The sequence below is a fragment of the Lithobates pipiens genome, unplaced genomic scaffold (assembly GCF_037356315.1).
Source record: "Lithobates pipiens isolate NorthernLeopardFrog02 unplaced genomic scaffold, aLitPip1_a1.2 Scaffold_16, whole genome shotgun sequence".
Lineage (NCBI taxonomy): Eukaryota > Metazoa > Chordata > Amphibia > Anura > Ranidae > Lithobates > Lithobates pipiens.
The window spans coordinates 78,277,534-78,293,498 of record NW_027507748.1 but is presented as its reverse complement, the minus strand read 5'-3'; positions in this window follow the sequence as shown (position 1 = coordinate 78,293,498).

The window sequence follows — 15,965 nt, the reverse complement described above, 5'->3', positions numbered from 1 at the left end:
GAATCTACTCGTTTTTTTTCATTATCTTGATGATTTTTTGTTTATTGTTTAAGCAAACTCTGCTGATTGTTTGTATCTTTTCAACATATTTAAAACTGTGTGTGAGGAATTCGGTATTCCATTGGCTCAGGAGAAGTCTGTTTATCCAACGTTGTGTCTCAAATTTTTAGGTATACAAATTGTCACTTTTTCCATAGAATTCCGTTTGCCACTGGGTAAAGTTGTGCGCAAGCAAAGATTGTTAGATTTTGTATTGGCGAAAGATAAAGTTAGATTGAAGATTCTACAATCATTATTCGTATTGCTGGCTTTCGCTTCTCAAGTGATGCCCATAGGTAGGATTTTTTTCCAAATGTCTTTATAGATTTATATCAGGGTTGTCTTCTCCATCTCATTTTGTCAGGATTACTAAAGATATCATGGATGATTTAATTGTTTGGCATAAGTTTTTGCTCAATTTTAATGGTTGTTTCTATTTGGCAATCTCCATTTTGTCCAGCATCAGCACTTGAGTTGTATACTGACGCAGCTGCGTCCTGTGGATATGGCACATTTTGGAAGGGCCATTGGTATGCAGAGGTGTGACCTGATAGGTGGAAAGTTGCAAGTTTGACTTCTAATATTGTTCATTTAGAAATCTTTATGGTTTTGGTTGCTCTGGATCTTTGGGGAGTCCATTTTGTTAATAAAAGGATTCTTCTTTACGCTGATAACAAAGGGGTTGTATTTGCTATTAAGTGTTTGCCATCTAGGTCTCTACCAGTTGTTGTTATCTTACAGCACATTGTTTTTAAATGTTTGTCCTTAAATATCTGGATTAAAGCACGTTATGTGCTGGTGTAGAGAATTTAATAGCTGATTGTTTGTTCCATTTGCAGATTTCAGAATTCAGGAAGTTAGTGGCGGATGCGGATCAGAACTGCACATCTTGTCCTTGACACTTATGGGATCTAGTGTAAGTCCTCTACTTCAAGTAATTAGGAATTCTGTAGCTCCTACCACATGGGTGTCCTACAAGGCAGGGTTGTCATTATGGTGTTCCTTTCTGATGTCCTCAGGGTTGCAACAGGCTTCCTTCTCGGAAGGTTTGATTTTGTCTTTCCTTCAATACCATATGTCTTGTTTGTATTCTTATTCCTATATTGTGAAGATTTTAGCTGGTGTTTCTTTTTTCATGCGCATGTCTGGTGCTGGGTCATGTCTACAGTTCTTTGCTGTGAAATGTGCCTTGAAAGGCTACCGCAAGCAGACGAGGGTAACTGATTCCAGATTGCCTATTTCTGGGGAATTATTAGCATCTATTGATGCCTCTACTAGTAAGGTGTGTTTCTCGCCTTATGAAGCTTTATTGTTTCAGTTGACTTTTTACCTATGTTTTTTTTTGTGTGTTTCGAGTTTATGAGTTGCTTCCTCCAAAACTGGATGTTTTGTTGAAATTGGATTCTGTCCATATATTATTATTATGTAAGAGTAAGAATGATCCGTTGGGTCGTGGTAAGTGGATCACTTTAAGGAGAAACCTCAGTTCTTGATTTTGTGTTTTTACTCTGCCATATTATTTGACTTTACGACCGCTTTTTTTTTAATCACCTTCTTAATCATATGGATGAGAAATCTGTGACCGCGTATCAGTTTTTGGCTGTTTTGAAGAAGTGATTAATCCGAATAAACTTAGAAAATCTGAATATTACCTCGCACTCATTCAGAATTGGAGCAGCCACTGAAGCGTCCATGCTGGGATTTAATGAAGCTATGATAAAAAAACAGTGGTAGATGGAAGTCCAATTGTTTCAGATCATATATTCCTTTTAATTTCAGGTAACTTGTGTAATGTATGGATTGTCGGACAATCATTTGTATGTTGGGCCAAGAAACACGCTGAAGGGAGAATCTATGGTTCAAATCTTGGTTTGCTGACTGATATGTATGCAGTTCATTGGTTCACGAAACGTGGTATGCAGTGGAAGGATTTACACGACACTATGTCATTTCTACATGGACAATGGCCGGTTCCGCAAATTGTTGTTTTACATTTGGAAATTATATTGGTCATTGCAATACCTTAGGAATGTTAGCACAGATCAAGTTAGATTTGTCTTGTTTTCATGCAGTGCTACCTAATACTGTTTTTATTTTTTCTGAAATTAAGCTTGTTACATTGATAAAATTAGCAAAAGTGTCAATAGGACATTAATGAAATTTATGTCTGCCATATATGCATTTTCCTTCTGACATATGGAACTGAAAGGAGGATTACTAGGTTTGTATAGACCTGATAAGGTTCATTTATCGGACATTGCTCTTGATATATTCATTTTGGATATTCAAACCTGTGTGGAGTTGGCTGGGGCAGTGTTGCGTGTTGGGTGTCTCTTTAATTCGAGCCTGGTGTATGAGCTGTTATGTTGATTTAAAATGTTAGCTCGAGCTTATATAGCTGAGCTATGAGTATGTTTTATTAGTAATTTACTATATGATATAAATACTGAGTTATCAAATTTTATAATTTTAATGATTATTTATATTATTATACCTATAATAAAGTCCATGGCCTAGTCAACCCACATTCAACTGGAAACTGACAGCTGATAACCGAAAGTGAAACATTTCCATTTTGCAGCTTTTACATACTGAGTTTATGTGAGTTTAGCAGCAGTTATCAGCATTTAGGGTTAGAAGCATTTTTAAAGATAACCTCAGGAGACACCCCTAAATGTCCACAATGCTTGAAAAACATGTAAATGATTAGCTATTTCAGCCATTCTGTGAGAGAAGAGAGAGCTGTGTGCTTTAACTAGGGATTCCCTCTGTATTTCTCTCTGTCTGTCTCTCTTTCTTTCCCTCTATCTGTCTGTGTCTCTCTCTATGACTCTCTGTCTCTCTCTGCCTGTCTCTCTCTCTTTCTCTCTGCCTGTCTGTCTCTCTCTCTGTCTGTCTTTCTCTTTCTCTATCTCTCTCTCTCTGCCCGTCTCTCTGCCTGTCCGTCTATCTCTCTCTGTCTCTTTTACTTTCTCTTGCTCTCTGTCTCTTGCTGTCTCTCTCGCTATCTGTCTCTTGCTGTCTGTCTCTCTCTTTCTGTCTCTGTCTCTCTCTCCCCTCTCTTTCCCCTCTCTCTCTCTCTCTCTCTCTCTCTCTCGGTCTGTATGTCTGTTTGTCTGCCTGTTTCTGTCTCTCTCTTTCCCTCTATCTGTCTGTCTGTCTCTCTGTCTATCTGTCTGTCCCTCTGTATATCTGCCCCCCCTCCCTTTTGAAGGCAACAGCATGTGGTGAAAATATATTTTTTTCCCCATATCTTATATGTTCCTCTTTAAGAACCCTTATAAATGAAAGGTTACAACTCAGGTTAAGCTTTTACACAAGTTTACGAGCAGTTACAAGCATTTAGCATTTGAAATGTCAGTAGACTTCCATCCTGAATGCAATTTTTTGCTTTAACAAAATGTCACTAAACTCAACTGCCTCTAAACTCCTATAAACTACTCAGTGTACATGGAGAGATAAGATAACACAGAGGAGGGTTCAGGGGCTGCCGAAAAAAAAACACCCAACTGCTCCTAAATGTCCGTTTATCAGCAGCAGTGTACATGAGACCTTAGGCTTCATGTACACTGCTTCTGGTAAAGGGACGTTTGGGAGCAGTTGGGCATTTTTTTCAGCTGCCCTTGAACTCTCGTCTATGTTATCTTATTAGTACATGTACACAGGGTCATTTATAGGCAGTTGAGTTTAGAAGAATTTTTTGGAAAGCAAAAAAAGGTGTTCAGGATGAATGTTTTCATAGACATTTGAAATACCAAATGCCTGTAACAGCTTGTAAACGCGGTAACTCACGTTTAGCAGCTTTTTGTTCACAGGCGATTACTTTTTTTTTTAAATAGTCAAAAATGAAAACGCTTCTAAACGCAAATGCTGCTAAACATGGCATGTAAATGCGGCAAAATGGACATTTTTAAACATCGATTACTATCTGTCAAGTTAAATCGTTCAGGGGAGGTTGCAAAACGCCCTGTGTACATTAAGCCTTAGGGGTGAATACTCAAGTCTTGTGCTTTTCTAACGATCTGGGGTAATTATGCTCAAGTGGTGTATGCATTTTCAGGAACACCGGTCAGTCCAGACTGTATTTTTTAAGGGCATGGCAGCCCAATTTTTAATTTTTTTTTAAAACGAACGTCACAGAAAGTCTTCCCTCGCAGGGGATTCCACCATCATTGTATAACAGAAAACTTCAGCCTCCTGACTCACTCACTCTTACTTTAGTCAAAATCCCTCCTGGAGCTTACTTGCTCAGCTGCCTGCTGCTTGGTCGCAGGTCACATTTGCCTCCTGCAGACTCCTAGAGACTGTCTGTTTCTCTTTCTTGGAGCCGTCTCCACCTGAAAGCCCTCCCAACTCCTACACAAGGCCCCCTGCCTATAGGGTGGAGGTGTTCTCAAATGTGAGCCCTGAGCTCTCTTCCTGAGGGGAATATAAACCAAGCCCACAGGTGTGCAATCATCATGCCTGTCTTTGTAAAAACCAGGCTGAAGGTGCTAATACACACCGTGACCTGGGGTCGCCTCTCCACATATCCTTCCCCCCTGTTTCACATCGGAGGGAGAAATACAAAACCCTTCTTCCTAAAGGGGCACTCCACCCACCTCTTTTACTGGTTGTGCTTCCACATGCACTTCTCCCTAATGTTTTCACCTCCCCCAGACATACTCTTCAGGGATGGTAGGGGGCCTACTTCTACACTCACTGTCAGAAACTGACTTCTCTGAGTACCTGGCTCAACTTCAGCTAGCACTATCTGTTTTCCAGGTTCGCTAATACCTGTGTGATTACCCTTGGCAACCAACTTCTCAAAAATGCACAATTCAACATCACCAAGAACTATTACCTCTGGTATTTTCGATACCTCTGGCTTGTCTAACAGCGTTACAGAGTGCCTCTCATACACAACCTTTGTATGAAGAAATCCAGCGCACTGTGAGACAACTTTCCACATTAACACCCAACATTGCATTAAATGATTCAAGCATTTGTGATTTCTGCACAGTACAGCCTGCAATATCCAGCTCCAATCAGCTGTGCCCTGTGGTACAAGTTCTCCAAACGTAGGAGAGGATGGCAGGATATACACTGGCTGTACACTCCATGATGCTAACATTTCATTAAGCATGTCTGTAACAAAATAGACATTTTCTCTTTTTTTCACTGTGGACAAAACTGCTGCTGTGCGTTTATATGCGCTGGGACCTTCAGTCATGAGAGGATTAGTCTCTTCAACAACCTGTGCAACCTTGGACTATAGGCTGTTCTGCAGACTCCTCTACTGGCACAGCAGCCACCGTGTCCTCTACTTTTTTAGCCACAGAAATACCTTTCAGCTCTGCTATTCGTCTCTTGGCCTAGTCATCCCAATAGTTTATGCTTCATAACACTGCTTCCACCCAAAGAGGCATAGAAAGACCAAGAGGCATCTGAAAAACTTTTCTTGTCAGTATTACACTTCTCAAGAACATGATCATGAACACCATCAGGATTGCCAGCATTGCCAGAAATACAATTCTCACTGTCATTCCTGATCTCCACAGTTGCTAGGGGCAATGGCCTACATCTCTTAATGGTCACCCCTGACATCTCTGGCTGCAACAGCACATTTTCACCACTTGTCTTCCTGCTATACAGCAGACTGCCTGAAGACAAGTCCTTATCAGTCCTCATATTACATTGCAGTAACTCCCCACTGAACTTGCCACCACTTCACTGGCATCAAAAACATGATCAGTCTCTTTCACAATAAACGGGAATAGTCCTACCAACCCAGGCGACAGGTGTCTGAACATTCAATTTAGGGTGTTGTCCCTCCTTGGTTGTGCTCACACAGGCCAATGCCCCTACCTGATTGTAGGGCAACATTGCAGGCCAAATAACACTTTACCAAAAACATTTTCACCGGTTGCTATTGGAGACTCCATTCTCCCTGTAGAGCTTTTCCTGGAACCTTTCCCCATATGATCACAGGATGAAGCAACAGATTTTTGGCCATCCCAGGCCTCTTTGTGAGAACAGTGAGCTACCCCCTCATAGTGGCCTCACCATCCAGATGACTTTTCTTGGGCATCCCCGCCCTCTTTGTGGGAACAGTGCGCTAACAGTGAGCTACCTCCTCATAGCAGCCCCACCATCCAGATGACACTTTGTCTCTGGTTACCATGGGAGACCATAGTCTCCCTGCAGAACTTTTTCCCTTTGAACGGCCCATCTCTGCAGCCAGGGACACACAGTTCCTTTTGAAAAAAAATAATTGGTGTACTGTCTCCTTAAGGCTGATACACAGCACACATTACTTTGCTTCACACAGCAACAGCAATACATACATACTCTTGACACTCATGGTTTCCAGCATGTGAGGATCTGGACCAGCGTCATCCGTGCCCGCATTCTCCACCAACTGTAAAGATCTGGGGTGATTATCCCCAAGTGGTGTATGCGTTTTCATGGACACTGGTCAGTCCAGATTGTATTTTTAACTTCACTCACTTCACTTACTTAGTCATACTCCCTCCTGGAGCTTACTTGTTCAGCTGTATGCTGCTTGGTCGTGGGCTACCAGATTTTTGTCAGCTTCAGCACAGGTAATAGCACTCAGCCTCACAAGATCTTTCTATAAAAGTTCAGGATTCAGAATCATGGGAAACTATGGGGGAGAATTACTAAAACTGGATCACTGTTCAATTAAGCTTTGACAATAAAACCTGGAAGCTGATGCTTCCAGCGGAAGTGGAAGCTTTTATGCAGAGCTGCACCAAATTTTGCACTCTCCAGTTTTTGTAAATCTCTCCCTGTGTTTTTTGTGTGCAGGAGCCTATTACTATGAGATTTGGAATCTTCAGCTTTCACAGGATCCAACAAGAAGACTGATTAACATCCAACAACCATACACTAGAATGGTAGCACTGCTCATGTGCACATATATGTGCTTATGTATAGATAATGCTTTATTTCTTCTCCCCTGGAATACCTTGCATTCTCTATACTGTGTGCCTCATTTATAGTTACCGGAATACTCAGCCATGATCCTTTCATTACTTATAAGGCCGCGTACACACGGGCGGACTGTTCGCCCAACCTTGTCCGCTGAACAGTGTTTGGGCGGACAGTCCGCTCGTGTGTGGGCTTTCAGCGGACAGTTTCAGCGGACAGTTGGACGGACAAAGTCTTTCGGAAATTCCGAAAAACTGTCCGCTGAAACTGTGTTTGAGCGAACAGTCCGCCCGTGTGTGGGCCTGTCCGCTGTACTTTCGAAATGAGCGGACTGTTCCCGCTCGGAAAGTCCGCCCATTTCGAGCGCGTGTACAGGTAGGCGGGGCCCGCGAAGGATACGTCGCGGGCTCCGCCGCCTGGAATGGGCTTAAAGGGGAACCCCAACGCCGAAAAAAATTGGCGTGGGGGTTCCCCCCAAGTCCACACCAGACCCTTGTCCGAGCACGCTACCCGGCCGGCCAGGAAAGGGGGGCGAGCGAGCGCGCCCCCCCTCCTGAGCCGTACCAGGCCGCGTGCCCTCAACATGGGGGGTGCCTTGGGGAAGGGGGGGCCGCGCGGCCCCCCCACCCCAAAGCACCTTGTCCCCATGTTGATGAGGACAAGGGCCTCTTCCCGACAACCCTGGCCGTTGGTTGTCGGGGTCTGCGGGCGGGGGGCTTATCGGAATCCGGGAGCCCCCTTTAAGAAGGGGGCCCCCGGATACCGGCCCCCCACCCTATGTGAATGAGTATGGGGTACAATGTACCCCTACCCATTCACCTGTGAAATAAAGTACAAAAAAAAACACAACACATAGAAAAAGTATTTTATTGCACAGCTCCGGGGGTCTTCTCGCCGGACTCCTCCGCTATCTGTGTGTAGCTCTTTTGCTAGCGGAGGAGTCCGGCTTTCTTCCTCCCCGCCGCCGGCCTCTTCTCCCGACTTCGGGGGTCTTGTCCCCCTCTTCGGTTCTTCTGCCGGGCCACCGCGCCTGGTCCAGTGGCCCGGTCTTCTGTCGCCGTCTTCCGTTCTTCTGTCGCCGCCTTCGGTTCTTCTGCCGGGCCACCGCGCCTTCTTGTAGCTCTTTTACAGGCGGTGGCCCGGTCTTCTGTCGCCGATGTCGTCGCCGCCGCCGCCTTCCGTTCTTGTTCTTGTTCTTCTTCTTGTTCTTCTTCTTCTTCTCCTGGAGATGTTGACTCGACGAGCTCTCCGGCCGGAATGCCGGGGACGCGCTGTGCGGTCACTTATATAGTGACAATGGGGCGGGGTCACATGGTATATGTCACATGGGTTGGTCACATGGTGACCCCGCCCCCTTACGATGTCATAGTCCCCATGTGACATCAACCCATGTGACCAACCCATGTGACATATACCATGTGACCCCGCCCCATTGTCACTATATAAGTGGCAGCAGAGCGCGTCCCTGGCATTCCGGCCGGAGAGCTCGTCGAGTCAACATCTCCAGGAGAAGAAGAAGAACAAGAAGAAGAACAAGAACAAGAACGGAAGGCGGCGGCGGCGACGACATCGGCGACAGAAGACCGGGCCACCGCCTGTAAAAGAGCTACAAGAAGGCGCGGTGGCCCGGCAGAAGAACCGAAGGTGGCGACAGAAGAACGGAAGACGGCGACAGAAGACCGGGCCACCGGACCAGGCGCGGTGGCCCGGCAGAAGAACCGAAGAGGGGGACAAGACCCCCGAAGTCGGGAGAAGAGGCCGGCGGCGGGGAGGAAGAAAGCCGGACTCCTCCGCTAGCAAAAGAGCTACACACAGATAGCAGGGGAGTCCGGCGAGAAGACCCCCGGAGCTGTGCAATAAAATACTTTTTCTATGTGTTGTGTTTTTTTTTGTACTTTATTTCACAGGTGAATGGGTAGGGGTACATTGTACCCCATACTCATTCACATAGGGTGGGGGGCCGGTATCCGGGGGCCCCCTTCTTAAAGGGGGCTCCCGGATTCCGATAAGCCCCCCGCCCGCAGACCCCGACAACCAACGGCCAGGGTTGTCGGGAAGAGGCCCTTGTCCTCATCAACATGGGGACAAGGTGCTTTGGGGTGGGGGGGCCGCGCGGCCCCCCCTTCCCCAAGGCACCCCCCATGTTGAGGGCACGCGGCCTGGTACGGCTCAGGAGGGGGGGCGCGCTCGCTCGCCCCCCTTTCCTGGCCGGCCGGGTAGCGTGCTCGGACAAGGGTCTGGTGTGGACTTGGGGGGAACCCCCACACCGATTTTTTTCGGCGTTGGGGTTCCCCTTTAAGCCCATTCCAGGCGGCGGAGCCCGCGACATATCCTTCGCGGGCCCCGCCTACCTGTACACGCGCTCGAAATGGGCGGATTTGCCTCCTCCTTACGTGGGCGAGTCCGTTCATTTCAAAAGTTGAGCGAACTGTTTGCCCAACCTTGTTCGTCAAACAGTCCGCTCGTGTGTGGGCAAGTCCGCTCATGCAAATTTTGAGCGGACTGTTTGCCCAAACTGTTTGACAAACAAGGTTGGGCAAACAGTCCGCGCGTGTGTACGCGGCCTAAGCCTCACAATGCTAAAACACAATGTCCTCTTTCATTTCTTCATTTGAGCTACTCATACCTTGCCTCTCCCAGACTCTGAAGCTCACAGTAAGAGCAGGAGGTAGAGCTGTCTACCCATTAGGGCAACTCCACTTTTGTGTAGAAATAAAATAGCAAATAAAAATATATATATTATATCATATACAATTGCGACTAAAGCCATATTGTAATTGAATGTTATTAAAAATGACCTTCCATTTTCAATCTGCAGCTCTGTAATTTTCTGTAAAATGCAATGCAATATGGCTACCTGGATTTGTTCTGTGTGTGTTCTAAATATATACAGAATGCCTCATAGAAACACAATTTCCTGTTTATGTGATTGGCTCACTGATTTTCCCAGAAGTCTACAGTAAAATACAAGTCAGATTTCAGACATCCCATGGAACATAATTGTCATTTTTGGTGAGCTACTCCCTGTAGGAAATCACATATTAAGAGATGCAGGCCCTACAATTTTCCTCATTAGAGCCCTGCAGGTGCAGCAGCTGATTGATAATTATGAAACCACTCCCATTAGATACATTTTCTATATGAACACAGACAAACAAACAATGAATTCTTCAGAATAACAAAAGGCAGAAATCTGCAATACATTTTTGTAAAGCTACATAGTTTTGTAAGATACATAGATCACCCAGAGGGGAATGTTTTTTTCTCAACAAAAGCGAAATTACTTTTTAAGTACTGGCTACAGCTGGATGTGTCTAGATATTATTTGACAAACTACAGGCTTATATACATACATTTTATTGGGGGAATTGCCATACATTTTTTTTAACAGATCCAATAGTCTACAAACTATAATATGACTATTTTAAATATATGAACCCAGATGTTCTTACTACCCATAACATTTATTGAGACCATAACAAAATAGAACAAACACATTCTGGAAGGTATTGTAGGCACGCCAATGTATTTAGTAAGAGGCATAGTGAGTGTTTTGAAGATCTAGTTGTTTGACATTTTTTGGGGATAATAAAGAAATAAACATTTACATCCAAAAACACATTTTTCTACTCCTCTTGAGTATGAAGATTTCACAGTTGTGAGACTTTCCCCTGCCTAGCTGCTTGAGAATGGGGGGAGGCAAAATCCAATTAACACCTTCAGGTTTTGAAGGGCCAAAAACTATGTAGCTGCTTTCTTTACTTATCACATTTTTGAAGGTCCTTAAAGTGGATCACAACACACAGAGCCACTCCAATCCACTCTATGCCTTTAGCCAATGCTCTCCATTATGTAATAACAGTGGGAACAGCATTGTTTTGAACACGCCGGGTGCACACATCAAAGTAAACAAAAGGACATACATTCACTCACCACAGCAAGTGCACTGACTGATTGTTGTAATGTGGGTAGGATAACTAAATAATCAAACACAAATGCACATTGTACTAAAAGAATAATATCAATATAATCTTCTCCCAGTACAAGTGTGGGTTGCAAATAGTTTCTCACTAAATAAAAATTAAACCTACATTCAGACTAAGGTGGATAGGGGGGAAGACACCGCGCTATATTAGAGTAAGGGTGAAAAACAGCTGCTAACACTTCCAGAAAACAAAGCCCAAAAATATAAACAAAAAAATAGTGTAGCGCTAATTTAAATGATGATATATTCACAAGGGAAAATATCCGTGTGTAAATAATCGTAAATACTAAAAAAAACAATAAATGAAGTCCTCTATAATGTGACTAATACACATGGAATGAGATACACGTGAAATAAGATATCCAGGTGAAAACAATCATAAATAAAAAACAGAGAATAAAGTCCTCTATAATGTGACTAATACACGTGAAGTGAGGTAAGAAACATTCTTCAGATGAAATAGACGTTTCACTGGTCAGGTGTAGCCAGGTGTATCAACTTGTCTGAAGTAATCTAGAAAGTAGATGAAATACTCTTACCAGATGAAGTGGACTCCCCAGTCTTACGACAGTAGAGTCAGGAACGCTTGGGGTCTACACATGAGACCAGATGGTGGATTGGAAGTAGTCAAACCGGATTCCCAGAATACTCCAAATGGTGGAACAGCCGTGGCGGGCGTCTCTCAGGAGGTCCCTCAAATTGTCCGGATCAGGTGTGGCCCATTTAGATTTCGGACCCCGAATGTAGAGGGGGTTTGACAAAAATGGTAATGAAGAAAAAAGAAAGAAAGCTCCAAATGGTGCAGGTCAAAAAAATTTACCATGAGGTATTTATTTAAAAAGTCATAAAAAAAGGACATGAATTATGACAGGTGATCACAAAACGAAAGAAATGATAAAAGCAATGTGGGGTGCTAGATGCGAGCCCGACGCATTTCGACAAAGAATGTCTTCAACAGGGGCATGATAGAACCCACCACATTGCTATCAAATTTATAAAGTTTTCAAACCAGACCAGCTTATAAAGGGGCGGAGTCTATAATCAAAGACAGGATGTGTGGGGAGTGGCGGCCGAATGGTGTCAAGCCTGTGGGAGGGCAAACACAAAACCAGCCCCCAATGTGCTTAGCCAATCGACCACACATATGTCTGTCAAAACATCAGAAACATGTACACATTACAAATAATCCATATAAACCATTAGTAAGACTATGCATGTAAATACACATCTTTGGGGGGCCTTATGATGGTAAATCTCACATAAGCACTAGTGTCAAAAGATATGTGTACCGGCAAAATGATCTTTGCTATGGGTTCATTAAAATTACGTCGTTCCTGTTTTCGGAATTGGTACATGGGGACACGGGCTATGTCCATGTCCCCCTTGTGTTTATTTCCGGTTTGCGTTGATGTGTTATACACACTGCGTCTGGATTCATACGGGGCGACGTGGGCTGCGTCTATGCCCTCTTTGTACACTCTTCCTGTTGTAGCTAGTGTGATGTGCACGCTGCGCCGGCCCCCATATTTCCATAATTGGAGGAGCTGGCGCTGGCGTGTCACATGACCTGCGGCACGATATATCCGCTCCGCCTGCTCTCCCATCTATGTGATGGGAGGAGCTGACGTCAGCGTGCCACGTGCACACCGCGAGTCCCCCGGCTCATAACGAGACGCCTTTTGTGTATCCCCTACACCATGGCAACTCAGTGGGCGGGCCATGGTATAGGTCGATGCAATACGGACGTACCGTCCGTCATGACGTCATCACATCATGTGACCTGATGTTGATCATGGGACCAGTCTGACTCACTGGTGGTTACCATGACAACCTATCAACAATGCATCGGCGCTATGGGCTTGGCGGGATGTGGCCAGGCATCTGCGCTGTGTGTGGGGATTTGCTTGTGTGGATGGGCTCCCTCTGTCTGGTGTGGGTGGCCATTTGGACGGATGGATGGACTCCCTCTGCCTAGCGTGAGTAGTTATATGCCATTCCTTGTCCACACTAGATGGGGCCACCCTTCCATTCTGCGCAATACGCAGGTAAAATGTACAAGTAAAAATAATGAGCCTCACAATTCTAATAAGAATGACATAATTTTAATGAACCCATAGCAAAGATCATTTTGCCGGTATAAAGACATATCTTTTGACACTAGTGCTTATGTGAGATTTACCATCATAAGGCCCCCCCAAAGATGTGTATTTACATGCATATTCTTACTAATGGTTTATATGGATTATTTGTAATGTGTACATGTTTCTGATGTTTTGACAGACATATGTGTGGTCGATTGGCTAAGCACATTGGGGGCTGGTTTTGTGTTTGCCCTCCCACAGGCTTGACACCATTCGGCCGCCACTCCCCACACATCCTGTCTTTGATTACAGACTCCGCCCCTTTATAGGCGGGTCTGGTTTGAAAACTTTATAAATTTGATAGCAATGTGGTGGGTTCTATCATGCCCCTGTTGAAGACATTCTTTGTCGAAACGCGTCGGGATCGCATCTAGCACCCCACATTGCTTTTATCATTTCTTTCGTTTTGTGATCACCTGTCATAATTCATGTCCTTTTTTATGACTTTTTAAATAAATACCTCATGGTAAATTTTTTTGACCTGCACCATTTGGAGCTTTCTTTCTTTTTTCTTCATTACCATTTTTGTCAAACCCCCTCTACATTCGGGGTCCGAAATCTAAATGGGCCACACCTGATCCGGACAATTTGAGGGACCTCCTGAGAGACGCCCGCCACGGCTGTTCCACCATTTGGAGTATTCTGGGAATCTGGTTTGACTACTTCCAATCCACCATCTGGTCTCATGTGTAGACCCCAAGCGTTCCTGACTCTACTGTCGTAAGACTGGGGAGTCCACTTCATCTGGTAAGAGTATTTCATCTACTTTCTAGATTACTTCAGACAAGTTGATACACCTGGCTACACCTGACCAGTGAAACGTCTATTTCATCTGAAGAATGTTTCTTACCTCACTTCACGTGTATTAGTCACATTATAGAGGACTTTATTCTCTGTTTTTTATTTATGATTGTTTTCACCTGGATATCTTATTTCACGTGTATCTCATTCCATGTGTATTAGTCACATTATAGAGGACTTCATTTATTGTTTTTTTTTGTATTTACGATTGTTTACACACGGATATTTTCCCTTGTGAATATATCATCATTTAAATTAGCGCTACACTATTTTTTTGTTTACATTCAGACTAAGCATGCAGATAATTCAGAAATCCATATCAGAAGTGAAACACACTTTACTATCCCTATGCACGATCCCATGAAGTTGACATAGCTCCAAAATAAAATAAAATAAAAACACCAAGTGATATAAAGGAAAATGGGTAAATGCTAATTGATTTTACAATTTTTGAAAGCGTAAAGAAGGTTTAGTACTTCTGCCTGGTTATTATTGCTATCCTGGTGACCACACAGGAAGTGCGGGGGAATCTACGCCATGGGGACACAATGTTGTGTAAAACATACAGTGATGCTAACCTTTCCTTGAACTTCAAGACAAATTTTGTATTGCTGTCAACAATACAGCAATTGAAGGAAAATATTCACAATGGAGTCACAAGCAGCAATAATAATTTTGGTGAGATTGCACTTTAAGCACTAACCATATTAGAAAAAAACACCATATATAATGTTTCATACAATTTCCAATTTTATTTTCCCTTTTCTCCTTAGATCAATTTCTTTTCACCTGCCTTATTTTAATTTCCGCATTAAGCAATGTCACAGCAAATTCTTCAATTTTATACGGATTTATTAAGCCACCCCTTGCTGCTACTTCTAAGCCGTTAATAGGCAGTTAAGAAAAAATTGTGTATTTTGCTATTGTCAAACATTCATTCTGAATACTTAAGCTGTTTGGCAGGTGTACCTTGATTGGACAAATGCATAGTCTTTAAAAAATATATAAATGTTTACACCATGGTACAATTTGTAGGTTGTGCTATCCTAATTCCATTAATTAATTCTACACAGTATTCAATTTCACAGCATTCTGTTGCCAGTGAAAAAGACAGCTGGTGATTAGTCAGTAAGTAATAACATTCCACTAAATTGATTGCACAGTAGACATGGATTCAACTGTAGAGAATGTTTCCATCTTGTTCTTTTTGCATAGTTCATTAATGCTCACTATTAAACCAAAGTGTGTCAAGATCAAACTTATTTTAAAATATACAGAAGCATCTGAAGATGAACTCAGCAAAGTCTACACTGTACTGAAAGCAGAACAGCACCAAACAATCAAATCTTTAGGGTAGTACCATATGGTGAGACAAAGATGTAGAAGCATTTAATATGATAGATCATATATTTATAGCAGCACACAATGGGCAATGTGAGCAGCTTCTAAACAAGAAACCTATTTTATTGTATTAAAAAAAAGCAAGAATTCATGAGATAGGCCTACTCTTTACCCCTTACTCCTAAGCAAAGCATAAAGTAGGTCTCATCTTGAATACACAATATGATTTTGGGCATTGGTTCACAAAAAGTATGTTGCAGAACATGGCTTCAACTATTTACCCCCTCCTTTATATGCTACTACTGCACCAGCCACATAACAAACAAATTGGTTGATATGTGTTTTATCCCAGCATTGTGGCTGTTGTTTAGTTTACTTTAGTTTATTTTGGGCTTAATACCATATAATCGGTTTATTATATTTTTTCTGTTGGTTTAACAGTATATAATACATTATCTCCATCTCTTTTTACCATGGGGTATACAGTAGGACTCTGTCTTCTAATTCAGCTTACATGGGACCAGTGGGCCTTCTGGTTGCTCCAAAGATTTGTTGAGGGAAGCCTGCTCTCAGTTTGGACTTGTATATAATGCAGTGGTAGGATGTTACTCAATTTCTAAAGACATTTGTTTACAGAGTCATATATATGTAGTCCTTCCTGCCATTTGATGTACACTGTTTAGATCAAGATTACTCACAGTTTGTTTATGTATTGTAGATTTCTC